Below are 27883 nucleotides of genomic sequence, written 5' to 3' on the forward strand. Positions count from 1 at the left end.
ATGTTTAAGATAAAACGTGAGGAATGAAAAGAAGCTGGCTTTCCATGCAGAAAGGATAGGCTGGTCAAAGTCCCTGAGACAGAGAAGAGTTTGGTGTATCTGAGAAACAGTAAGGAGGCCAGTGGCTGAAGCACAGCGAATCAAGGAGAGTATGAGATTAGCAATGTTGGCAGGAACTGGGTCATGCAAGATCTCGTGGGTCCCGGTAAGGAGTTTGGATTTTATTCTAAGAGCATCAGAAACTTACTGTAGGATTTTAAACTGTGGAGTGACTTTATTAGGTATTAACTTTAAAATGGCTGCTGTGACTTTGAGGAGAACAAAATATGTGGGTTATAGTAACGAGGTTATTGTAGTAATTTGCACAAAAGATGATGGTCACTGTGAAAGATGGCACTGGAGATGGAGAGACATGGTTGGCCTTGAGAGGCATTTTTTAGGGTCCACTGATAGAACCTTTCAATTGTTTGAGCACAGTTGTGAAAGGAAGGATCGAGGATGACTCCAAGGTTTCTGGCAGGAGCTGAGTGAGTGGTGGTGCTGTTTACTGAGACAGAAAGAGTGAGTGAGTGACAAGACGTGAAAGTGAGGGAGAGTGAACTCAGAATCACGCTACTCACATGCCAAGTTGGAGGTGCCAAATAGATATCCAAGTGCAAATGTCAACAAGGCAGTTGGAGCTCAGTGGGAGAGGTTGAGACTGGAGGAGTACACTTGGGATTCATCAACGTAAACGTGGCACTTTAAACCATGACATTGCATGGCCCATAATCCTGGCACTGTGGGAGGCTGAGGTGGGAGGATTGCTTGAGCCCGAGAGTTCAAGATCAGCCTGAGCAACATAGAGAGATCCTGTTTCTACAAACAATACAAAAATATCAAGACTTGGTGGTGTGCCTGTGGTCCCAGCTACTTAGGAGACTGAGGTGGGAGAATCATTTGAGCCCAGGAGGTAGAGACTGCAGTGAGCCATGATTATGCTCCTGCACTCCAGCCTGGGCAACGGGAGTGAGACCCTGTGTCAAAAAAAAAAAAAAAAAAAAAAAAATTGTGCTAAAATATACATGCATTCACATTGTTGTACAGCCATCACACCATTCATCTCCAGAAATTTCCATCCTCCTATTCTGAAACTCCATACCTATTAAACAATAACTCCCCATTCCTCCCCCTTCACCCCTGGCAACCACCATTCTACATTCTGTCTTTGTGACCTTGACCACTCTAGGTATCTCATATAAGTGGAATCACACAGTATTTGACCTTTTGTGACTGGCTTACTGCACTTAGCATAATGTCTTCAAGGTTCATTTATATTTAAAGTGTGTCAGAGTTGCATTCCCTTTTTCATTTTTTTTCTATTTTTTTGTTATTGTGAAATACACATAACATAAAATTTACCATCTAAACCATTTTATTTTATTTTTTAGATTTTTTTTTTCTTGAGGTAGGGTCTTGCTATGTCACCCAGGCTGGAGTGCAGTGGCGCAGTCATGGCTCACGGCGACCTCAACCTCCCAGGATCAAGTGATCCTCCTGCTTCAGTCTCCTGAGTAGTTGGGACTACAGACATGTGCCAACGCCATCTTAACCATTTTAAAGTGTACAGTTCAGTGGTATTGAGTACAGTCATAATGTTGTACAATCATCGCTACCATCCATTTTCAGAACTCATTTCTTCTTGTACAATTGAAGCTCTATACCCGTTCGTCAATAACTCCGCATTCCTCTCTCCTCCCAGTGCCTGGCAACCACCATTCTGTTTTCTATCTCTACAACTTTGACTATTCTAGGTACCTCATATAAGTGACATCGGACAATATTTGTCTTTTTGTGACTGGCTTATTTCACTTAACATTTTCATGGTTCATCCACGTTGTAGTATGTGTTAGAATTTCTTTTTAAAGGCTGAATAATATGACAATGTATGTATACACCACATTTTGCTTTTTCATTTATCTGTTGATGGACACTTGGGTTACTTATGCCTTGATTTTTTGTTTTTGTATTTGTTTTGAGATGGAGTCTCGTTCTGTTGCCCAGACTGGAGTGCAGCGGCATGATCTCGGCTCACTGCAACCTCCACTTCTTGGGTTCAAGCGATTCTCATGCCTCAGCCTCCCAAGTAGCTGAGATGACAGGTGTGCGCCACCACGCCACACTAATTTTTGTATTTTTAGTAGAGACGGGGTTTCACTGTGTTGACCAGGCTGGTCTTGAACTTCTGACTTCAAGGGATCTGCCCGCTTCAGCCTCCCAAAGTTCTAGGATTACAGGCGGGAGCCACCGCAGCCACTGGCCTTGCTTCCACGTTTTAGCTACTGTGAGTAATGGTGATATGAACATGGATATACAAATATCTTTCTGAGACAATGTTTCCATTTCTTTTGGATACATACCCAGAAGTAAAACTGCTGGCTCATAGGGTAGTTTTATGTTTAGTTATTTTTAGGAACCACCACACTTTTTTCCAAGAGGCTGTATCATTTTACATTCTCACCAACAGTGGACAGGGCTCCAATTTCTCCACATCCTTGCAAACCTTATTCTTTTCTTTTTTTTTTCTTAATAGTAGCCATCCTAATGGGTTTGAGGTGGTATCTCATTATAGTTTTGACTGCATTTCCCTAATGATTAGTGATGTTGAACATCTTTTCGTATACTTATTGGCCATTTGTACATCTTTTTTGGAGAAATATCTACTCAAGTCATTTTTGAATTGGGTTGGTGGGGTGTTTTTTGCTGTAGAGTTTTAGGAATTCTTTATATATTCTGGATATCAATCCAGATGTATACTTTATCACATATTACATATGGTTTTTCATATCAGAAGGCATATAAGATATATGCTTTCCAAATATTTTCTCTCATTCTGTGGGTTTCCTTTTTACTCTATTAATACTGTCTTTTGATGTGCAAAATTTCTAAATTTTCCTGAAGTCTAATTTGCCTTTTTTCTTTTGTTACCTGTGCTTTTGGTATCATATTCAAGAAATCATTGTCAACGCCAATTTCAAGAAGCTTTCTCCCTATGTTTTCTTCTAAGAGTTGTATAGTTTTATTTCTTACATTTAGGTCTTTGATCTATTTTGAGTTAATTGTTGCATATGATGTAACGTAATGGTTCAGATTCATTCTTTTGCATGTGAATATTCAGTTTTCCCAACATCACTTGTTGAAAAGACTGTACTTTCCCTCACTGAATGGTCTTGTCAGTCTGGTCAAAAATCTTGTTACCATATATACGAGATTTTATTTCTGGGCTCTATTTTCTTCCACTGGTGTGTATTTCTGTTCTTATGCCAGTATGACACTGCTTTGATTACTATAGTTTTGTAGTAAGTTTTAAAATCAGGAAGTGTGAGACCTCCAACTTTGTTCTTTTTCAAGATTATTTTGGATATTTGAGGATCTCTTGAAACTCCATATGAATTTTAGGATGAATTTTTCTATTTCTACAAAAAGAAATCCTTCAGATTTTGATAGGAATTGCATTAATTCTGTAGATTGCTTTGGGTAGTACTGACATCTTGAAAGTATTAAGTCTTCCTTCCTTTTTTTTTTTGAGATGGAGTCTTGGTCTGTTGCCTAGGCTAAAGTGCAGTGGCGCGATCTCAGCTCACTGCAAACTCTGCCTCCCGGGTTCAAATGATTCTCATGCCTCAGGCTCCTGAGTAGCTGGGATTATAGGTGTGTGCCACCACACCTGGCTAATTTTTGTATTTTTCATAGTGGCGGGGTTTCACCGTGTTGGCCAGGCTGGTCTTGAATGCCTGACCTCAAGTGATCTGGCTGCCTTGGCCTCCCAAAGTGCTGAGATTATAGGCATAAGCCACCATGCCCAGCCAAAAGTATTAAGTCTTCTAATTCATGAACATGGGATATCTTTCCATATATTTGTGTCTTTTTAAATTTCCTTCAGCAACATTTTGTAGTTTTCAGTGTACAAACCTTTCATCTCCTAGGTTAAGTTTATTTCTAAGTATTTTATTCTTTTTGATGCTAGTGTAAATGAAATTGCTTTCTTAATTTCCTTTTGGATTATTTATTGTTAGTGTGTAGAAATGCAACTGATTTGTGTGAAATCTATTTCGTATCCCACTACTTTGCTGAATTTATTAGTTCTAAAAGGTTTGTGTATGTGTTGTATGTAGAATAACAAGAGAGTGTTTTAAGAAGGAAAATACAACAGTTAAGACACCTTCACCTGCAAGCAACAACACAAACCAGATTAGTGTAAACGAGAAGGGAATTTATTATCATACAATAAGAAGCCCAGATGTAGGATGACTTGAGCTTTGGTTAACTGAACGTCATCATCAAGGACTCGGATATTTTTCCCCATCTTTTTACTCTTCCTTCAGCTATTCCCTTCATAGCTGCAAGATGATTGCCACAGATCCAGCCATCACATCCTCACTCAGCAATGTACAGAGGCAGAAAAGAGCCATTTCTTCCATGTATGCCTTTTTCTTTTCTTTTTTTTTTTTCTTTTAACTTTTTGTAGAGACAGGATTTCACTATGTTGCCCAGACTAGTCTCAAACTTCTGGACTCAAGTGATTCTTCCACCTCAGCCTCCCAAAGTGCTCTTTTTCTTTTGTTTAAAGAAACCTTCCTAGAAGTCCTTCCCTGAGTAGACTTACTTTTATGTCTCATTGGCCAGAAACAGGCCACATGCCCATCCCTAAACTAATTATAGCAAGGGGAAGGAGACCACCATGATTTACTTGGACCAATCAGAATTTTCCCCAAAAAAAGAAAGGAAAAGAGGGGTAGATGGTAGAGCAAAGTGAAGATCTTTTTAGCATAAGAAAAAAGGAAAATGGAAAATGTTCGTTAGATGACAGCTGCAGGCAGCACTTAGCTTTAAATTCAACTGCAAGGAACATAAAAATGCTTAAAAATTGGCTTAAACAAGAAAGTGGTTTGTTTTCAACTCATATTCACTAAGTCCTGAAGTAAGCAGTTTATGACTGGTCAGGCACCGTGTGGATTCAGAGACCCAGGTTTTTTCAATCTTGTCACTTCATCATGTGTGACTTTCATTCCCAACTGTGTCTCATGTTACAAAATAGCTACTTGAGCTCCAGACATCACATCTGCTTTCCAGTCAGCTGGAAGAAGGAAGAAATGAAGGAGCAAAGCTCCATATATTTAAGGACACTTCCTGGAGGTCACAACTTTATTTACATCCTATTGGCCAGAAGAATAGGTTCTTCAACTGTCTATAGAAGAAGGAGAGAATAAAATTTTGAGGACAACTAGAAGCTTCTGTCACAGCAACCACCAGATTCTCTTCCAGATGGAATGTTCAGTTCTACCAAATGCTGCTGAGCAGTGGAGTGGATGTGTATGGAGATGTAATCTTTGGATTTGGCACTTGGAAATCCTATGTGACTTTGGGAGCTTTGGGGAAGGGATGAAGGCAGAAGTCCAGGAGGAGTGGGCAGGGTTTGCATGGGATTCATCTCAGCATCAAAGACTGCCCCCTCCCCCACTGTATAATGGCCCACCGCCTCCCCATTGTGACCAGGCCTTCGTGATGTCCGGATCTGGCCCCCCTCCTCCCAGGACAACGCGCAAGGTTCTACAGTGTGGGCAATCTCTCATCTCCCAGCCTTGCGGAAATTACGCTTACTGTCTGGACTCCTGGCAGCTAACTTTGTTAGGGCACCTGCCTACCCTTCTAGACCACGAGGGCAGGGGTTATTGCTGATCCAGCCTCACATGAGCAAACAAAGTCACAGAGTCCTGATAGATGTTAATTGACTGACTGAATGAACAAACAAGCTCTCAGTGCCTAGCATAGGGCTTGATCCATTGTTTGTGTGAATAATGGTCATTGAATCACTTTGTTTATAAAAGGATGAATGAATGAAAGAATAAATGAATGTATGAATGAATGAACTCATAGTGCTTAACACCAAGTCTGCTTACATAACAGTTGCTAGAAAATACTTGTTTCTATTATTTAAAATATGAATAATATGTTCATATGATTCAAATATATTAAAACATATACTGGGAAGAGGCTCATTCCCACTCCATTTTCCGTCTATTTGGTTCCCACCACTTTTATTCATGTCTTAGCTTTCCAGAGGTTCTTCATGCAAATTTATGCAATGAAATATATTGCTATTCCCCAACGCCTTGCTTGGTGGGGGTAGCTGGGACTGAGAAGGTAGGGACCACTGAGGTAGGCACAGAGTCAGATAACTTGATATATTATCCTCACTGGCCTTCTCAACACAGCCATTATTCTGGGAGGGCACAAGATTGTACATTTATTTGACTATAAAACATAAATCAGGCCGGGCGCGGTGGCTCAAGCCTGTAATCCCAGCACTTTGGGAGGCCGAGATGGGCGGATCACGAGGTCAGGAGATCGAGACCATCCTGGCTAAACCGGTGAAACCCCGTCTCTACTAAAAAATACAAAAAACTAGCCGGGTGAGGTGGCGGGCACCTGTAGTCCCAGCTACCCAGGAGGCTGAGGCAGGAGAATGGCGTAAACCCGGGAGGCAGAGCTTGCAGTGAGCTGAGATCTGGCCACTGCACTCCAGCCTGGGTGACAGAGCGAGACTCTGTCTAAAAAAAAAAAAAAACAAAAAACAAAAAACAAAAAACCCCAAAAAAACATAAATCAGATCCCTAAACCCGGGTTCTGTCCTGGCTAGGGCTCTGACCTCCCACCTGCCCTGTGTGAATCAGGAGCAGCAGCCCCTCCCTGGGAAGGGATGGCCAGATCCACTGTTTTCTAAGAGTGGGCTGGGTGCAACAGGTTGTACCTGAGTTGCTGCTCAGTGGAGCCACGCCAACTAAAGAACACCAAAGCCCAGAGCAAGAACCTTCCTCCCTTTCCTATTTTCCTTCAACTTGTTATTAAGGAGAAAGTCTGTGTTCAATGCCGGTGTGTTTTTAACACCTCTCTTAACACTTACTTCCCTTTTTAACAGAGAATAGGCCTCCAGAGCCTTTTGCAGGCAACCGGATCTGGCTAGAATGTGATGACATTGTTTTGTTTTCATTGTACTTATTTTTATGGCTACCTTCTATTTATGGCATGAGATACTGGTTTTCCATTTATGGAGGGCCCGAAACTTTCCTTTTGAAATAATATATTTATGTTTTTAAAAGAAGGACCATTTAAAGAAAAAATATTATGTGATATTAATTGCGTAATATTTACAGCACAGGTGGTACCGAGACAAGGAAAAAATTATGAAGAGGTATGTAATGGGCTGAAAAGGAGGACATGCTTCTCAGGCTAATGCCTCTCCCAGCCCCTATTTAACAGAAGGCACCACTGAGGCACAGAGAGAAGGGACTTTCTCAAGGTCACACTGATGATGTGGACTAAGAACTGACAGCCTCTTGATAGCCCTGTGGTGGGGGACATCTTGTGCCAGACGGAGAGGGCAGAGGTCAGGGACTGTGTGCAGCCCCATTGGTCTGTCCAGTGCACTGATCCACCAGTCAGACAGAGTCCTCCAAGGTTGACCAAGTCACGGACTGAAAGCAAAAAGGACCGGGGGACCTGGAGGGGAGGAGAGGGGAATGCTGGTGTTTATCGCGCACTGACTATGCTAGATGTTTGGGTGCCGGACGTCACTCCCAGATAATTCACAAATGTGGGGGCAGACATGTCCTACAAATATAACTCAAGTTTCTGGCGACAGTGTGCTAAGTGCTCCAACAGAGGCCTCTCTAGTGACATCTGGGTTTTTGTCTGCTTACTGGTCATATCCCCATATTCTTTTGGGAAACCATCTCTTCACCACTCTCGATTCTTGTAGCTCAGACCAGGCAAACCCCACACCCACTTCTGAGGTGGGCACATGACCAGACCTGGCCAATTAGAACACTTTATCCTTCTTGCCACAGAGACTGGCACAGGGTTGGGCATGTGACCCAAGGCAGGCCAGAGGGGGCCTTCCGCAGGAATTTGCTGGAACTACTAGAGGAAAATCTCACTTAATAGGGTTTTCTAAATGGATAAATTATAATCCAGAGTTGAGTTGCTGGCAGCTCTCTTTGCCACCAAAATAGGAGAGGTTCTCTGAAAATGAAGCTGACAGGGAAACAGGGATGACAGATGGAGAGACAGCTAGAGTCCTAGTGCTATTGTATGGTCACCTCCTGGATCGAGCCATGAAATCGGCGACCCTGAACTCAGTTCTATTTATTTTTTATTCTTTAAATTGAATTAAATTTAATTAAATTTTAATTTTTAGAGACAGGGTTTTGCTTTATCACACAGACTGGAGTGCAGTGGTGCAATCACAGCTCACTGCAGACTCAACTTTCTAGGCTCCAGTGATCCTCTTGCCTCAGTCTCCCATGTAGTTGGGACTACAGTTGTGTGCCACCACATCTGGCTAATTTTTAATTTTTTTATTATTTAATTTAATTTTTAATGTTTATTTTTTGTAGACATGTGGTCTCACTATGTTACCCAGGCTGGTCTCGAACTCCTGGCCTCAAGTGATCCTCCTACCTTCACCTCTCAAAGGTCTGGGATTACAGGTGTGAGCCACTACGCCTGGCTCATTTTTATTTTTGTAGAGATGGGATCTCACTATGTTGCCCAGGCTTGAACTCGGTTCCAGAAGCCAATAACACACACACACACACACACACACACACTCACACACATTTGCATTAGCCACTTTGAGATGGATTTCTGTCTCTTAAAACCAAAAAGAGACCTGGATAATCCAGGCAGAAACATTATCATGGGAATGTTGGCAACAGAGAGGGGTTGGAATGTGTGTAAAGATTTATCTGGGAGTCCTTCCTGGTGGAGGCAGGTTTTGAGCAGGGTTTTGAGAAATGGAGAGCATTTGGATATACAAAGAAGGGGAAGAAACAGTATTTCCAGTGAGGGAAACATCCTGGGCAAAGGCTTGGTGGTGGAACAGGGCAGGGAAGTGGCACAGTCCAGTGTGATTGGAGAGAGGATGGGGATAGAGAGGTGGTGGGAGAGGAGCTGGCAAGGAGGATGCGCCCTAATCGTGCAGAAATCCAGTCTGTTCCTCCACCTGCATCCTCCTCCTCTGGAGGCATGCCCTTCATCAGTTAACTCATCCACAACTATTTACTGAACACCAGCATGTGCCAGGCACTGTTGAAGGGCTGGCGAGAGAGCTGTGGGCCACACCACCAAGTCCCTGCCCTCTTGTAGCTTCTTTTGTAGGTGAAAGACACAGGTGGTAAACATAAGAAAAAAAGAAGCAAGTGTCATAGTGTCAGGGAGCAATAACTGTTATCTAGAAAAATTAAGGTGAGTGAAGGGAATACAGACTAGTGGAGAGGGGTTTGGGATGAAAATGGATAATACTGATGGTTGACCGACATTGTGAATGCACTCAATGCCACTGAACTGGTAAAATGGTTAAAATGATAAATTTTACGTTAGGTATTTTTCTGTTCTTTATATTATGCACATTTCACCATAATAAAAAATAGGATTGGCGGAGGGGTGCTATTTTAGCTAGCGTGGTCAGGACATGTCTCTCTGAGGAGGTGTCATTTGAACAGAATGAGGGGAATTAGCAAGCCTCGAGGAGATCGGGGGAAGGTATTTCGGGTGGAGGGAACTGCCAGGACAGACCCTGTGGGGCCGGAGTGGGCCTGGTGTGCTCTAAGGACGGTAAGTGGGCCTGTGTGGCTGGAGCCCAGAGAGCAAAGGGAGAGTGGGAAGAAGATGAGTGCAGGGGTCAGCAGGGGCTTGGATGCCAGGAGAGGATTTTGGATTTGGTTGTGTGAGTGATGGGAAGCCATCGGAGGGCAGAGCAGGGAAGGGGTATGAATTAGACTTTCTGTTCAATTCTCCCTCTGCCCACACTCAGTCTCGCTCTTAATCGGGATGGTGATCTTGCTTCTGCTTCTGACTCTCTCTCTCTCTCCTGGCTGCTACCCTCTTCTGCACATCTTCATGACCGTTATCTTGCTGAGGTCATTTTTTTTTTTTTTTTGAGACACAGTCTCACTCTGCACCCAGGCTGGAGTGCAGTGGCACAATCTCGGCCCACTACAGCTTCTGCCTCCTGGGTTCAAGCCATTCTCATGCCTCAGCCTCCCGAGTAGCTAGGATTCAGGTGTGCACCACCATACCCAATGCATTTTTGTATTTTTAGTAGCAATGGGGTTTTGCCATGTTGATCAGGCTTGTCTTGAACACATGGCCTCAAGTGATCCACCCACCTTGGCCTCCCAAAGTGCCGAGACTACAGGTGTGAACCTCTGTGCCCAGAGAGGTCATTGTTTTATATGGCTGACCCAAATGACCTCCAACGGGCCTCCCTGCCTCCTGCTGACCCAGCCTCCACCAGTCATCAGGGTCTCTTTCTACCTGCAGCTCTGACTAACCCTTGCCTTGGTGAGAGCCACAGTCCCCCAGCTTTTCAGTCCAGCCCCACCTAACTTCTTTTCTCCTCACCCCAAAGCCCATACTTAGTCACTCGGAGCCTCCATGGGGTTCCCTGCTGCCGTAGGCTGTCCCTCCTCAAGGCTGGTGTATGGCTCTCTGCTCTACTCACGTTCCTTTTCACCTAGACAGCCCCCTCCCATCCTTCAAGAACCACCCAGCATCACTCCTCTTCAAAGCCTTCCTTGGCTGTCCCCGCCCCGGGCTGGCTTAGCTAGCTCCTCTTCAGTGCTCCCTAAACCACTCACATCTTCCACTTTCAGAGCCCTGAACACGTTGGCATGCAAAGCACATTGGTTTGGTTTGGTATTGTACAAGCCTTTCCCTCTCCTCAGCTCCCTGAACCCCTAGTTCCCTGCTCATAGGATAGTCTCAATAAATGTTTACTGAATAAATGAATGAGTTTGGAATTTGCAGAAACCATACTCCCACCACCACTACCACCACCTCCACCAACAAAAATAATATCCAACTCAAGCTAAGGACTTGCTACGTATTGCGCACTGTGCTAAACGCTCCCGAACCCGGATCTGGTTTCTATTTCTCAATCTTAGGAGGAAATCACTGTATTAGCCCCAATTTGGAGATGAGAAAACTGAGGTATGGTGAGATTAAGCAATTTTCCCAAGGCTACATAACTCAGAAGCAGGAGAGCCGACAGTCCAAAGTGTGCAGCCCAAAGCCATAGGTACCGCACACAGCTGGAGGAGGCGTCTTGGCATTACTGCATCCGTGGACGGGGTTTCCGGGAGTCCTGGAGCCCCATGTGAAGATTGGTTGTCCATGAACTTTTGGGTGTGGAGGCAGGTCCATTACTTGTATTTTTTTTTTTTTTCTTGACAGGGTGTTGCTTTGTTACCCAGGCTGGAGTGCAGTGGTGTGGTCATAGCTCACTGCAGCCTCCATCTCCTGGGTTCAAGAGATCCTCTCGCCTCAGCCTCCCAACTAGCTGGGACCACAGGCATGCATCACCATGCCTGCGTAATTTTTTTTTTTTTTTAAGAGATATTGTCTCCCTGTGTTGTGCAGGCTGGTCTCAAACTCCTGTGCTAAAGTGATCCTCCTGCCTTGGCCTCCCAAAGTGTTGGGAGTACAGGTGTGCGCCATCATGCCCAGCCGTGATCCATTACTTTTTTTTTTTTTTTGAGATGGAGTTGTGCTCTATCACTCAGGCTGGAGTGCAGTGGTGAGATCTTGGCTCACTGCAACTTCTGCCTTCTGGATTCAAGCGATTCTCCTGCCTCAGCCTCCTGAGTAGCTGGGATTACAGGTGTGTGCCACCACGCTTGACTAATTTTTGTATTTTTAGTAGAGACGGGGTTTCACCATGTTGACCAAGCTGGTCTCAAACTCCTGACCTCAAGTGATCCACCCACCTCGGCCTCCCAAAGTGCTGAGATTATAGGTGTGAGCCACCGCACCAGCTGGTCCATTACTTTTGTCAGAGTCTTAGAGGGGCTCTTGATAATTCCTGCATTTAAGACGTTCATCTGCACATAAGGGGGAAACATAGAGAGTTTTCGAGTATTGGACTGTTGGGGCTCAACCTATGCTTTGGAGAGATCACGTTGGTTATCCATTGCAGTGTAATGCAGGGAAAAGAGATTGGAAACATCCCTAAGGTTCACCAAGAGTGGATGCGTTAATCATATCATGGTACCTCCTTCCACAGAAGGGAATATTATGCAGTCATAAAGATGAATGAAGAGTCTCTTTATGTACCAATGTGAAATGATTCCCAAGATATATATGTCAGACAGAGAGAGAGACAGGGTCTGGGTCTCACTGTCTTCCAGACTGGAGTGCAGTAGTGTGATCTCGGTTCACTACAGCCTCCATCTCTGGGGCCTCAAGAGATCCTCTCACCTCAGCCTCCTCAGTAGCTAGGACTACAGGCTTACACGACCACGCTTGTTAATTTTTTTTTTTTTTTTTTTTGGAGAGACTAGGTCTCACTATATTGCCCAGGCTGGTCTCAAACTTCTGGGCCAAAGAGATTCTCGCACCTCAGCCTTCCAAAGCGCTGGGATTACAGGCGTGGGCTACCATGCCTGGCCTTCCAAGACATAGTTGAAGTAAATACAGCAAGGTGCAGGCCAGCATGTATAATTAGCTTCTATGTGTGCTTTTTAGGAAGGGAGGGGTTAAGATTATACATCTAGATGTGCTTCTGTATGCGCAGAAAATGTTTGGCAATATTCACTGTTAAATAGTCAGTGGAAACTCTACCTCATAGGGTTTTTATGAGGGTTACATGAGTTCATCTTAGATAATTGCTTAGAAGAGTACCTGGCACACATTAAGCACTACAGAAGATTTTACTGAATAAAATAAAAAAAGAGAGTCCCTTAGGGGATGGAGACCAGGTGACTAAGGGGCAGGGAGAGACACTTATTTTTCATTTGTTGCCCTTAGACTCCTTTTGAATTTGGTACCATGGGTAAATATTTATTTATGTATTATTTATTTTTGAGACAGAGTCTCACTCTGTCACTCAGGCTGGAGTGCAGTGGTGCGATCTCGGCTCACTGCAACCTCCACCTCTCGGGTTCAAGCAATTCTCCTGCCTCAGCCTCCCGAGTAGCTGGGATTATAATTGTGCACCACCACACCTGGCTAATTTTTGTATTTTTAGTAGAGTCGGATTTTCGCCATGTTGGCCAGCCTGGTCTCGAACTCCTGACATCAGGTGATCCGCCTGCCTCAGCCTTCCAAAGTGCTATGATTACAGGCGTGAGCCACCACACGTGGCCTTTTTTTTTGAGGTTGAAATTCAATGTATCTTGGCCAGGCGTGGTGGCTCATACTGTAATCTAACACTTTGGGGAGCAGGTGGATTTCTTGAGCTCAGGAGTTCGAGAGCAGCCTGGGCAACATAATGAGACCCCATCTCTACAAAAAATACAAAAATTAGCTGGGTGTAGTGGCGTGCACCTGTAGTCCCAGCTACTTGGAGGGCTGAGGTGGGAGGATTGCTTGAGACCAGGAGGCAGAGGTTGCAGTGAGCCGAGATCACATCACTGCACTCCAGCCTGGACGACAGTGAGACGCTGTCTGAAAAAAGAAAACAAAAAACAAACAAACAAACAAAAAATAAAAGAGAGAAAGAAAGAAATTCAATGTATTTAGATAGCTAAGAGATCATCTGAGGGGGTCAGGGCCTGGAAGGAGATCCCACCCAGAATCCCCGGGAATTCGCTGTAATTGGTCAAAGGCTACATTGTGTAGTGTGAGAAATCAGGACGTGAGGAAAAGGTGGGCGGGAGACACCAAAACACCCACGCCCCAGGGCCCACTATAAAAAGCACATTTAAAAACACCAGACTGGAAAAGTTTTATTATTATTATTATTATTTTTTAAATAGCAAAAGCAAGTCCCCCCAGGAGGCGCGCTGCAGCTGCGGCTGTGGCGGTTCCCAGGTGATGTCAGTCCTGGCCAGGCGCCAGTCCCGGCCCCTTGGAGACGGTCTTGGTGGGTTCAGCTTGACTGTTTTTCCTTCCTGAGACTTGAGGACACCTTCCTGTCTCAAAGAAGGAAGCCTTTCCAGGGCTTTCTGAAAGCCAGGGGCAGGGGAGGCGGTGGGCCTGGGCTGCAAGGGCAGAGAGAGGCAGGGAAGGTGGGTGGGGGTGGGGAGGAGTGAGGGCTGCCTCTGGGAGGAGTGTGAGGGTGGAGTGAGCAGAAGACAAGCCTGGCTCCTGGGTGGCTCTTTAGCCCTCCCACCCGGGGGCGCGAGGGGGTCTGCTTCTTGGGAATCCAAGGCCCGCCTCCTTGGCCCCATTGCTTCTCAGCCCTGGCTGCTTCCTGGGGAGGCCCCTGGGTGGGGTGAGGTTGGGGGGTGAGAGAGGTTCCCACAGAGTTCCCAGTCGGTCAGTGTCTTTTCTCCCTCCCTGAGCCCTCGGCCCACCCTTTCTTCTTATGGTTAAAGGCTCTTTGCCAATATCTTCCAGGCCAAGCGCGGTGGCTCACGCCTATAATCCCAGCACTTTGGGAGGCTGCAGCAGGCGGATCACCTGAGGTCAGGAGTTCAAGGCCAGCCTGGCCAATATGGTGAAACGCTGTCTCTACCAAAAATACAAAAATTAGCCAAGTGTGGTGAAGCACTCCTGAATCCCAGCTACTCTGGAGGCTGAGGCAGGAGAATCGCTTGAACCTGGGAGATGGAGTTTGCAGTGAGCCGAGATCATGCCACTGCACTCCAGCCTGGGTGATGGAGCGAGACTCTGTCTGAAAACAAAACAAAAACAAACCAAACCAAAACAAAACACCCAAGACTCTTTTCCAATATCTTCCAAACTGGGTTTTCTGCAGATGGGACGATCTACAGAGCTGGGGTTGAGGTCCAACTCTGCACTCCTAACCGTGTGACCTCAGGCTGGTCACTGCTTTTCTTTGAGTGCCACCTCTGAAACGGATTAGGTTGGCCTTAGAGGGTGGTTATGCACAGTGAGTGAGACAGAACAATGCCTCTTGGTCCTTCGTATCTGCTGAGCACCCACAATGCGCCGGTGCCACCCGGCACTCGGGATGCTCGGCATTTGGCACAGAGGCAGCAGAGCAGGGAGGTGAAGAGAGTAGGTTCTGGACCCAGCCTCTGTCCATATCCTGGTTCTGTCCTTTGGTGGCCATGTGAGGATAGTGACAGCCCCTGTCTCACTGGTCGTAGGGGAGTAAATGAGTTACAGGCCTTGAAACAGTGCCTGGCACTGAGGCAGTAATAGGCAAAGTAAGTGTTTGCTTTTATTTTCAACTTCTGTCCAACTAGCCTCGTGTTGCTTTGACAGCGTCACGGGGCTGCTCCAGGAACTCAAAGGAGACATGTTGGGGATTCAGGGTTCGTGTTTAGGGGAGACCCAGGTCCTGCAGGTGCCCCATCGTTCATACTGATGCAGAGGTGGCCTGGAAGCTGCAGAACGATTCACACTTGGCAAAGCCTTCTTTCACCTTGGAAGCATCATTTCTAATGATGACACAGGTCTCCCAGCCATGCATTCCCACATGTCTTAGAAGCACCCATCCCATTTTTATGATTTGCTCAGAGCCTGCTTTTTCAGCAGGCCGTAACCTCCATGAGGTCAGGTACTACATCTGGCTTATTCTCTGATCATCCCTAGAGCCTTGTGTGGTTCATGAAGAAGTTCAAAACATGTTTGTTGACTTACTGACTGACAGACTATGTCTGCCCACCTTATGTCGGTCTACAATGTTACACTCTATCCTATGCCTCCTGCTGAGTTTTACATTCCTGCTGTGATGCAGGCCATGGGATCTGGAGCTAGACCCCCTCAGTTGGAATCCTGGCTGTGCCATTGCCTAGCTGGGTGACCTTGGGCTTGGTTTTCTAGTATGTGAAATGGGGATGGCAACTGTACGTACCTATGTGGCTTGTTGCAAGTGAGGCCATCTCTGTACGTCACTCAGAGAAGTGCCTTGGACTAGTCAGTTCTGTCAACATCAGGACTAGGTACGCACCTGGTGAGGCCACGTGGGGGCGGTGGTTGAGAGCCCAGTGGGGCTCTGCAGCTAGAACATCTGATTCAAATCCACTAGCTCACCAGCCACTGTGTGACCTTGGCCAGGTTCTTTAACCTCCTTGTGCCTCTGTTTCCTCATCTGTAAAATGGGGAAATAATAATACATATCTAACAAGCTTTTGAGCAAGCTGTATTTATTGATTTATTTATTTAGAGACAGAGTCTTACTCTGTCGCTCAGCCTGGAGTGCAGTGGTGCAATCTTGACTCACTGCAACCTCCAACTCCCGGGTTGAAAGGATTTTCCTGCCTCGGCCTCCCGAGTAGCTGGGATTACAGGCACGCGCCACCATGCTTAGCTAATTTTTGTATTTTTAGCAGAGGTGGGGTTTCGCCATGTTGGCCAGGCTGGTCTCGAACTCCTGGCCTCAAGTGATCTGCCCTCCTCCACCTTCCAAAGAGCTGTGATTATAGGCATGAGCCACTGCCCCCTGAGAAGCTGTATTTATTTTATGAAAAGTGCATAGCCTAGGTCTGACACGTAGTAGGTCCTCAAAAGAGTCAGGCATTTTTCCAAGTCATTCAGAAAAAAACAACTCCTAGATTTTACCAGCTTTCCCTCCCACAAGGCCAGTCTGTCCCAGCTGACAAAGTTGCCGGCTGTGCTGACGTGAGGAAAAGCAAGGGCCAGAGAGGGCCAGACGCCCACCCTGGGTCACACAGGAGCAGTGGCCAACCTAGAATAGGCTAGGTCTCCTATCTACAGCCTGTTCATCCTTAGTGCCTCCCTGGTTTCCAGGCCCTGCTGGCCTGCCCTCTGACCCTAGCCCCCTGGGAGCTCTATCCCAGGCCCGTGGGGTCTGCAAATCTGGTCTGGATTAGACACGCTGGGAAGCAAACGCCAGCCCCGCCAGCCGGCTGCCCAGTGGGACCTGTGCTCACAGCTGCTGAGGCTCACAGGGACATAAATCATGGTGGCAGGAGGCTCGGGGGCTGGGACCACCTTAGCCTCCTAAGGGGCACAGGGGCCTGAGAGTCATGAGCAGAGACACCTGGGTCCACTGGGGATATTTTCCATCCTCTGTTGGACAAGCTAAAGCCAGGGTGCATCAGAGGGGGCCAGGACACCATTTGGCAGGCCTCGCATCACAGTAGGCCAAGATCCCAACTTCTTTTTAACTTTTCATTTTGCGATCATTTACAACATGCATAGAAGTGACCAAAGTGGTGTGCGGAACTCCCATATACCCTGTACGCAGATCCACCTCATTTTAAGTTTGTCATATTTACTCCATCCTTTTCTCTCACACACATATTATTTATTTTTCTTCTGAATCATTTGAGAGAGCACGTTACCTGCATCATACTTCTCTCCTCCTTAATAGTACTTCAGGATGTATTTCTTTTTTCTTTCTTTCTTTTTTTTTTTTGAGATGGAGTCTCGCTCTGTCACCCAGGCTGGAGTGCAATGGTGCGATCTTGGCTCACTGCAACCTCTGCCTCCCGGGTTCGAGCAATTCTGCCTCAGCCTCCCGAGTAGCTGGGATTATAGGCGCCCACCACCACAGAGTTTCACCATGTTGGCCAGGCTGGTCTCGAACTCCTGATCTCAGGTGATCTGCCCGCCTCGGCCTCCCAGAGTGCTGGGATTACAAGTTAAGCCACCATGCCCGGCCTAGGATGTATTTCTTAGCACAAGGATATCCTCTGACACAATCAGGGTGCCGTTAGCAAATACAGAAAATTTAAGTTTCATGCAATACCTTAATCTATTGTTCATATCTCAATTTTGTGTGACCATGTCTCAAAAAAAAATTGTCAACTCTACCAAGAAGGTCCCCTGTCACATTTTCCCCTCTGCAGTACAGGATCCAGTTCAAAGTCATGCATTGCATTTACCTGTTCAGGTCTAGACTTGATATCACAACTACACAAGGTAAAATATACAGTCATAAGAGACACAGATGGAGTTGAACAAAGACATCCATCTTCATATGCACATCCCCATGAACCAATGTTTCTAATAACACATCATGCTCCTGACTGTGTGGAGGTAGTTAAAAGTTAACTTGCCAGGCCAGGAACAGTGGCTCACACCTGTAATCCCAGCACTTTGGGAGGCTGAGGCTGGAGGATTGCTTGAGCCCAGGAATTTGAGACCAGCCTGGGCAACATGGTGAAACCCCCCCAAAATAAAAAATTAGCTGGGCATGGTGGTGCACACCTGTAGTCCCAGGTACTCAGGAGGCTGAGGTGCTAGGATTACCTGACCCCAGGAGCTGGAGGCTGCAGTGAGCCGTGATTGTGCCACCTGCACTCCAGCCTGGGTGACAGGGTGTGACCATGTCTCAAAAAAAAAAGTTAACTTACCAAATATGCCATAGTCTTCAGCACTCTGTTTTGTAGTGCTTTATTTTTTAACCTAATAAAAGCCTCATAAAATGGAAGTGGCCTGGGACAATGAGGGGAACCTGAAGTGCTGTGGGTGCCCAGGGCTGGCCCCTGTGTTCTCAGCCCTGCTCAGCTCCAGATGCTGTGCAACTGTGGCCCATCACCACTCTTCTCTGAGCTTCAGGTTGCCATGGGTGACCTCTGAGGCCTTCCTGCCCATAATTGTGGAGTCAGAGAAGACAGCCCTGCCTGGCAAGGAGGGAGATTTGGGTCCTTGTTGTCTCAGCGGGGCCAAGGACCTGCTGGGGAACCACAGGCAGGTTGCCTTCTGTCTTGTCTCACTTTCTTCATTGTGAAATGATGAACTCTGAGATTATTATCGTGCTGATGCTTCATGTGTCAGGACTTGGGGGGAGAGTGTATCCCTTTGGGGTCCAAGGTGGCCTGGCTGAGTTGGTCATTCCAACCCCTTCAGTCTTGGATTTCTTCTCCCTGAGCAGCTTGACTCCTCTGGCTCCAAGTTGGCCTGGAGAAGCTTGGCTGACCTGGACCATCCTGGAGGTGATGGGCATACTGGGGGAGTGGACAATGCTAAAAAATGTTCCCCAGAGGAGGTGCCTATATATGCAGACCACACCTGTGCTTCTCCCCGGTCATGTGTGTGGGCTGACCTTGCAGCTCACAAAGGCTCATGGGCATTAACTGTCCATTACCAGGAAGATAGCAAGCTGCAAAATATGCATAATGGAGCACCATGCAGCTACAAAAAGGTATGCAACAGCTCTGTGAGCAACTGGGGTCTCCAAGAAGTATGGTTAAGAAAAAAAAAAAATCCAAGTGCAGAGAGGAGTGTGCAAAATGCTACCACTTGTATGGAAAAATCTATGTAACTTGCCTATATATGCAGACCATCTCTGCAGGAATCCATAGGATCCTGGTTACCTGAACATAGTAATCGCCTCTGAGGACTGGAGCTGGGTGGCTGAGAGAGAATACTTATTGTCAGTTTATTCTTTTTTGTGTCTCTACAAGGGAAAGAACCAGTATGGGTAGACGTGCAAGAGGGGCTGGCTCCTGGGAAGCTGCTAATTGCATTTCTTGATATCCATGCTGGGTATACAGGTGTGCTCAGCTTGTGAAAACCCATTGATTTCAAGTACACCCTGTGCACTTTCCTGAATGTGTCTTATACTTCCATAAAAAGTGTAAACTTGGCTGGGCGCAGTAATTTATGCCTGTAATCCCAGCACTCTGGGAGGCTGAGACGGATGGATCACCTGAGGTCAGGAGTTCGAGAGCAGCCTGGCCAATATGGTGAAACCCCGTCTTTACTAAAAATACAAAACTTAGCCAGGCGTGGTGGTGCACATCTGTACTCCCAGCTACTTGGGAGGCTGAGGCAGGAGAATCGCTTGAACCCGGGAGGTGGAGGTTGCAGTGAGCCGAGACCATGCCACTGCACTCCAGCCTGGGTGATAGGGTGAGATCCGTCTTAAAAAAAAAGTGTAAACTTAGAATGGTTTAAATGATTGTGTTGTGTATATGTGCGTGTTTAACGAAAATGCTGCAGAGCTGGGTGCAGTGGCTCACGCCTATAATCCCAGCACTTTGGGAGGCTGAGGCAGATCGCTTGAGCCCAGGAGCTGGAGACCAGCCTGCGCAACATAGTAAGAACCTGTCTCTACAAAATAAACAAATAAATAAAATTAGCCAGGCCTGGTGGCGTATGCCTGTATTTCCAGCTACTCCACAGGCTGAGGTGGAGGATCACTTGAGGACAGGTTAAGGCTGCAGCGAGCTATGATCGTGCCACTGCACTCCAGCCTGGGTGACAGAGTGAGACCCTGTCTCAAACAAAACAAAACTTGGTGGGATTATAGTCTTCACTGTGGTTGTCTTTGGGATGAGTGATATTTCTAGAGTCTTGTAGCAATTTGCATTTATTTTACAATGAAAAACACAGGCAGAGAAACCTATAAATTTTTTTTTTCAGAAACAGTAATCAGTATAGAAGCTTTCTGGAAGGACACTCAGGAAGCTGCCTCTGGGGAGGGGCCTGAGGGAGGTCTGTACTTTTCACTGCATACCATTTGACACAACTTGGATTACTTACCAATGCAAACAGGGTATAGTAAAAATTATCTCACAAAGCAAAACAAATACTTATCTTTCTGTTCTAGCTGCTCTTACTAGTTAGAGATTGAGCCAGGGAGGCCCAGAGGGGTCAAGCAACATCTCTGGGGTCACCCAGCAAATCTGGTGGCGGAGTGGGCCTCTAGCCAGAGCACCCAAGTGTCTGCTCTGCCCCCACTCCCAGGTTTCCTGCCATTGACAAGGCCACAGTCCTTTTCCTGTGGCTTTGCCAGAGGCTGGCTATACCTGGCCGGGGTAGGCGCAGGGAGAGCAATGTGCTTTCCTAATCAGTTCCCGAAGGGGGAAGCACAGCCGCGCTGGGACACAGGATAACCACGCCAGTGTCCCTGGAACAGCAGGGAAGTGAGGTAGACGGTGCTTGGAAAGCTCTCCTGGGTGGGGGGACCCTGGCCCCCTGGGGCCCTCTTTCCTCTAATTCTCACACCAAAGGGGTTAAGCGTGGTGGTTTCATGGCCTGCTCCAGCCTAGGGACTGGCAATTCCACAACTCCCTTGATCTCCCCGGGCCTCGGTTTTCATCTGTGAGGAAGACCAGGTTGGTCGGGCTCATTCCTGTGGTGTCTGGCACAATGCCTGGCACACAGAGGGTATTGGCAATCTGTTTGTCAATTTGCAAAATGGGAGCCACAATTCAGGCTCAGAGGGTCAAATGTAGGGGAGTGGGTAGAGGCAGAACAGAGGGGATAGGAATATGGACTCTCGGGCCAGACTTCAGTCAGTAAACATGAAATGGATCACTTGAGCTCAGGAGTTTGAGACCAGCCTGGGCAACATAGTGAGACCTTGTCTTTAAAAAAATAAATTAAAAATAAAAGTGTTGTTAAATAAATAAACTGTTGAGATAGGCATATGAATGCACCTTACTGAGGAGAGGGTGGCTGCCTGGCTGCCCTGGCCTTTCCCTGGCTCTCTCACCCTCAGGCCTCTCAAGCTTCTCTGATCCTCGCCTCACAGGGACACAGCCCCAGCCTGAGAGAGTGAAGAACTCCTAGCTGCACTGATCAGCTGTACCCATCGCTGTCTCTGCTGGGTCTACAATGGGGAAGACACCAGCCTTCACCTCCCAGGGCTCCTGGGAGTGTAATGGGGGTAATAGGTGCTGGTTTTCCACCTGGGGCATCTCCAGGGCAGGGAAGGAGCTGCTCTAGGCTTCAAAGGTGGACGGACTCAGGGTGTCACCCTGCCATGTGCTTCTGGGTGTCATTGGTCTTCTAAGTCATTTCAGATAACACAGCGGTAGGAATATTCCCCTTTAGCATGCACTCATTTGCACCTGTGGAAAACCACATGCCTTGTTGGTGATAGCATCAAAGAGGGATTGAAGGACGGCACGTTCACAAAATGGAATAATAAGCAGCTCAGAAAGAAATGAAATACCCTTTAGGTACTGACTTGGGATGACACCAAGCTAGATTAAGGAAAAAAAGGAGCTGAAAGTGTGTACGATGTGCTGTCATTTGTGTATTTGCCTGATCATTCATAGCGAATGGGACATCACAGGAAACTGGTGCCCTAGGCTGCTTGCAGAGAGGAAAGCTGGTGGCCGGAGGACAGGGGCAGGGAGACTTTTCAACACATATCCTCTGGTACCTTCCGAATTTTGAACCATGTGAATGAAATGAACGCAGTCCTTATTCAAAAATAAATAAAATTAAGATTTCTTTACCAACCATACCAGACACCTAACAGTTGTTAAGAACATCTGATAAATAGCAGACTGAGGAAGGTTTGGTTATGGCTCCCGGAGAGGGGGCTCTGCCTGTCTTCCCCAGCCCCACCCCTCCAGGGCTCAGGGCAGCCCCTGGAACATCTGTGCCGCTCTCTCTAAGTCCAGGGGAGGGCCCACCTCTGACCTCCGATGTCCACAGGCCCCCTCCTCAGCTCAGAATGACGTCTTTTATTTAAAAATAGGTTTTATTTTAAACTCACCAATTCTCTCTCTCACACACACTCACACTCACGCACAGACACACACATACACCCTCTGTCACCAACAGTCTGTGTTTTTCCAAAAGTTCTGCCTTGTCTCTGACCAGCCAGAGCTGCGCAGGCTGAATGGACCCTCACAGTTCTCCAGGATCGGGTGGAGATGCCCCGAGGGCCCTGCCCAGAGTGTCCTGGACCCAGGCCATGGTCCCCTGGTCCCCACACAAAGAAGGGGTGGGCTCGGCGCCTGGGGTCTTCTTCCCTGTACAGCCAGTGGCTGGCTCCCGGCCTCCTTCTCCAGGGTCCAGGCTCATCTCCGCGGCCCTCGAAGGGGGGCCACCCCCCTCACCTTCAAGCAGCTGCCCCCCAGTTCACGACGGCCACCCTGCAGAGGGGGAGAAAGAGTATAAGGAGGTTCGATCAGGCCAGTGTGAACACTAACCTCTGTATCCACCAACAGGGATCCTGATAAATAAATCACAGTTCAGCCACACGATCAAGTTCTCTGCAGCAGAAAGCAGAAGAAACCTTTTCTGGACTGATACGGACTGCTGCCGAATGACAATGTTATGACAATGTTTAAGGACAAAAGCAAGGAGCAGGCTGAATGCGCCTGTGTGCTGTGATTGCTGGAGAGAAGTGCACGTGGGAAATTGCGAGTGGGTTTCTTCAGAGAGGAATTTGATGATGGAGAGAGGATGAGAGGGAGGCTCTCTCATGCTATACTTTTTTTTGAGACAGAGTCTTGCTGTGGCCAGGCTGGAGTGTAATGGCACAATCTCAGCTCACTGCAACCTCCGTCTCCTGGGTTCAAGGGATTCTTCTGCCTCATCCTCCCAAGTAGCTGGGACTACAGGCAACCACCACCACGCTTGGCTAATTTTTGTAGTCACGCTATACTTTTTTACCATTTCCATTTCTTTCCCATATGATCTGTTGCTTAAAAAAAAAAAAAAAGATCCAATACATTTTAAAGCATAGTATTTTACATGGGCAAAACCAGCACACCCCGCAGTGGTCTTCCCCCTGCCTGACTGCATGCCTAGTGGCTCACTCTTCCACCTTCAAAAGGGGACTGGATTTCTGGCCTCCTTGACTTCCTTCAGGGCGTCCCCTTTGCCAGCAATGTGCTCTCAGGTCTTGTCTCCCTGGAAAGGTTTCTCCGTTCCTAAATTGCCTAGCACTTCCTGTCTTTCTGGGGACATTCCATGGGGATGAATCTCAGAAGGACAAGTCAGGGTCTCTCCTTTGTCCCACCTTCTGGACTGGGATCTCAGGGAATGGTAGGGAAAAGGAGTTCTTCACTCTGTGGTCCCATTTCCAGCCTGGGCTCTCTTGGCCCAGGACCTGACTTGGAGCAGGCACCAATCAATGCCGACTGAATTAAGTGGCAGCCATTGGAAGATGGGCTAATGGTGGCAGTCCCTGAAATCATCAGTCCCTACAGGGCTGTCTCTACCAGCTCTTCTCATTGATATTTTCAGACTGGACGCATGTGTTTCACCCTCACCATAAGCCAAAGAGGTCACAGATGTTAGAGCACCCCCTCTTTTGCGGCCTCCAGCCACTGAGTGACTGGCCCAGAGGCACCCAGCCAGTTGTAAAAGAGCTGGGCTAGAAATCTATGTTGTCCAACAATCTGTCCTGTTTCCAGGACACGATAGTGTCTGAAATCCCACTGTAAATGCTCATCGCCCTGAGCCTGGCTAGATGATGATGGAACAGGCAGCTTTCTCAGCCCACTTAGAGAAACAGCTGACCATCTGGGAGCTCTGCCCCCTGCCCCCTCCACCCCCAGGTCCAGGTTGGGGCAGATCCATCCAGATGCAAGCCCAGCCTCCCTCGAGGCTCTTGCAGCCCAGGGACAACATGTTCACTCACAGGCAGGGCTATTTTGAGGGCTGAGGCCACAGTCCCAGCAGAGCCTGGGGCTTGGGCTTCTCAGACAAACTCTGGCAGGAGTGGCTGAAAAGGGCAGATAGGGGAGGGGGTGCAATATTAAGGTTGAATTAGAAAACTGGCCTTCCCCTCTTTCACTCTTTAAGTCCTCAGGGACAGGGAGAGCTGCCCCCTTCCACCCCAAGTCTAGAGGTCATGTGGAGACCTGGGGTCCCAGAAGAATGCTGGGACTGTTCACCTCCCTGAACCTCGGTTTCTTCATCTACGAAATGGGGACAAAATGATTTTACTTGCCATCTCAAGGTGCAGTCGAATGTGAATGCAGCTGTGTAAGCTGCTAAGTGTGCTTAGAAGAGGTCCTGACAGCCGGGTATGGTGGCTCATGCCTGTAATCCCAGCACTTTTGGGAGGCCGAGGCAGGCAGATCACGTGAGGCCAGGAGTTCGAGACCAGCCTGGCCAAACATGGCGAAACCCCGTCTCTACTAAAAATACAAAAAATTAGCCAGGTGTGGTGGCCGGCACCTGTAATCCCAGCTACTTGGGAGGCTGGGGCAGGAGAACTGCTTGAACCCAGGAGGCAAAGGCTGTAGTGAGCTGAGATCATGTCATTGTACTCCAGCCTGGGTGACAGAGCGAGACTCCGTCTCAAAAAAAAAAAAAAAAAAGAGGTCCTCACAAGACCCCAGTTTGTTTGTCCCTTAGGAACTTAGCACCAAGGGTCTTCAGGAAGCACCATGGTTAGGAGTTAGGTTTAAGTGAGACAGACCTAGGCTTCGATCCCTACTTTGCCAAGGGCCAACTACTGCACCTCAGGCAAGTGATTTCATCGCACTGAGCCTCAGTTTCCCCCCCCCCGTAAAGGGGAGTTACTTTATAGGATCACACAAGCTAACATAGGATTACACAGGCTAATCTAGGTAAAGCCTTGGTACAGTGTTGGGAATATAGTAAATGTTCATAAGTATTACTATCAGCATCATCTACTGAGAGTGCCTCCTGGTCCCAGCTACCCTCTGGGTATACCAACAGGGGAGAGAGAGCCTTACAAGATGATCCTGTCCGATCCCCACCCCCAGGTGACAAAGGGAAAACAGGGCAGAGACAAGAACCCCCATTCCACCTCCCACTTGCTAATTCTACCACAGAGGGCCACACCTAACCCGTCCTTCAACAGAAAGATGCTACACGGAACTGTTTCCATGGCAACCCCAACTCCAGACTGGCCAGGATGGGAGGGAGGTGGTGGCTCAGGGTAAAGGAACAGGGTGTTGGGTCTTAAAGCTCTCTGCCCCCCCACAAAGCTCAGAAGGGAACAAGAGCTCCCCAAGACAGCCAGTTTTCTTCCAGCAGAGTCTTCAAGGGGCCATAGCTGGCCAGGATCGCCCCTCTCGCCTATTCCCAGAGGAGACTGTGGGGTTAAGAGCATTGTTTCTACAGCCAAATTTGGCTGGGTTCTTGGTCCCATAGGCAGATCCCAGGGAAGCAGCCAGGCCCAGGGGAGGCCCCTGTGAGCTGTGAGACAGGCCTGAGACCTGCAGAGAAGTCCCCCAGCCTGCCTGCTGTGGGGGTGGACACATGACAGTTACAGGGACTTACCCCTGTAACCTATCCCACGTCTCAACCAGGCAGGCCTGAGTTTGAATCCTGGTTCCATCACTGACTGTGTGTCTCTGCGCCACTGGCAGCTCCTCTAAGCAAGTGGGGATAACCGTAGCGCCTCATTCCTGGCTGTTGTGGGATTTTAATGATAACTCATGAAGAGTGCTTAGCACAGATCAGTGCTCATGAAGGCTGCTGTCACTGCTGTTATTGGCCATTATGCTCCCCCTCTGCACTCCCGCCACTTTTAGCCTCTTCCCTCTTCCTTCTCTAGGCCTCAGCTCTTGCTGTATGCCCCAATCCTAGAACACCCTTTCCATCGGCCTGTCCCTGTTCTAAAGCATCCTTCAGAAATGCGACACAGAAACCCTGTCAGCACTCACCCTGGGTTGGGGGCTTCCTCTGGGCTCTGAGAATCCCTTTGTGCTTCCCCTACCCCATCATCAGACCACAGCATCCTCATCTTCATCTCCCTGCCCTGACCCTGGGGCTGCACTGTCAGGTCCTGACTGGTGGATGGGTAGGGACCTATAACCTGCTTCTCTGGGGTTCTCAGAGCCAACAGCAGGCAGCTGTCGGGTAGCTAAGGGTTGCCAACTGGAATGAATGGGTGAAAGGCAGTCAGGGAGTATCCCTGAGGGCCCCTTCAGGTCTTCCCATCTCAGGAAGCCTTAAAGGCCCACTCCTGGCTTCTCAGCCCAGCCTGGGGCACTGACAGGGGCCCACAGCTGGGAGCCGTAGGGACCATGGAGAGGGTACAAGCCTGAGGCTAAGAAGACGGATTCAGGGCAACTGAGGCAGCCAAGTGTTGAGAAAGCAGGCTGGATGTCTGATGGGCCAGACAGAGGGTGGTCTCAGGCCAAGATGCAGAGGCCTCCGCAGAACAGGGTGGAGCAAGGGACCAAGGGGAGCTGTGAGAACCAAACAGCAGGGAGTCAGGGGCCTAACTCCAATTCCCCATGCCCTTCCACTTGGCCACCAAAAGTCAGTACTCTCTCATGCTCAGTTTCCCCGGATGCAAATGGTAGCTGCTGGAATACAAGTTGTTAGACAGGCTTCTTTACTGTAGGAAAAACCCAGGCCAGAAAGGCACAGGGTCTGGGGATGAAGCAGGTTCCTTGGGGCCTGGGCAAGGTTTCAGCCAAGAGGCCACCTCTGCTGCCACACAGCCCCCGCCCACCCCTACTAGCCTGGTCCACTTCCTTGCCCAGGACACATTGCAGGAGCTGCACACCAGCTCCCTCCAGCTGAGCCAAGAGTGCCCTCTCCCAACACCACGTCCTTTTGGGGGTTGGGGGCTCTCAGGGGGCCCCTTCTTCATTCCTACTGCTCATCCGCTGGGAACCTCAGGCTCTCGGTTGGGGGTTTGTGGCCTCCTTTCTTCTCAGTCTCCTGCTCTTGGGTTAGATCTCAGGACAGGGGACAATTACTTCAAGGTGGGGGCAACACACACCGGGCAAACCTAGGGCGAGCACCCCGGCTTCCTGGCTGAGTAAATGTGGGCAGGTGATTCCATCTCTGATGCTCAGATCCTCACGAGGATAAAATGGGCAGAAAAACTACCTGCCTGAAGGGATTCTTGTGAAGGCAAAAAAGTGGATGTGGAGCGCATCAGCACAGAGGAAGACTCAATAAAAGATGGACTTTGTTATTCCGTCCTCATGCCGTCTTCCCAGCAGGAAGGAAGTACCAGCACACCTTTCGTTGGAGGGGATATCCCACACTGAGCAGTTAAATCAGACCCGAACTCTGGGTTTTCCTGCATCCTTTCTGTTTGGGGGACAGGACATTAAGTCAGTGGTTCTGTTCCACACCAGACCCTGGGCTTGGGGAGCCACACCCAGCACAATTCCACGTCGCTTCCCCCTGGCCTCGTTGGGGCCCCTTCCCGGAGAGGCAACGTCCCCCGCCTACCCTGACCCAGTGGCCGCAGTGAGGGACGCAGCACACTCACCCCCTTGCGCTGGTTGCTGAGGCAGAATGTGCAGATGGAGCGCGGCTGGCGGCCGCC

General features: G+C 48.1%; 1 long non-coding RNA gene across 1 annotated transcript; it reads right to left on the reverse strand.

The window, feature by feature from the left end:
• Positions 1-22092: 22092 nt before the first annotated feature.
• Positions 22093-27883, reverse strand: LOC105539529. Its single transcript, XR_001006062.1, has 2 exons — positions 27827-27883; positions 22093-22757 (listed from the first exon to the last, which is right to left on the reverse strand). It is a non-coding gene; the product is annotated as an uncharacterized LOC105539529 (long non-coding RNA).

Source organism: Mandrillus leucophaeus, unplaced genomic scaffold (genome assembly GCF_000951045.1).
Source record: "Mandrillus leucophaeus isolate KB7577 unplaced genomic scaffold, Mleu.le_1.0 Scaffold206, whole genome shotgun sequence".
NCBI classification, from domain to species: domain Eukaryota; kingdom Metazoa; phylum Chordata; class Mammalia; order Primates; family Cercopithecidae; genus Mandrillus; species Mandrillus leucophaeus.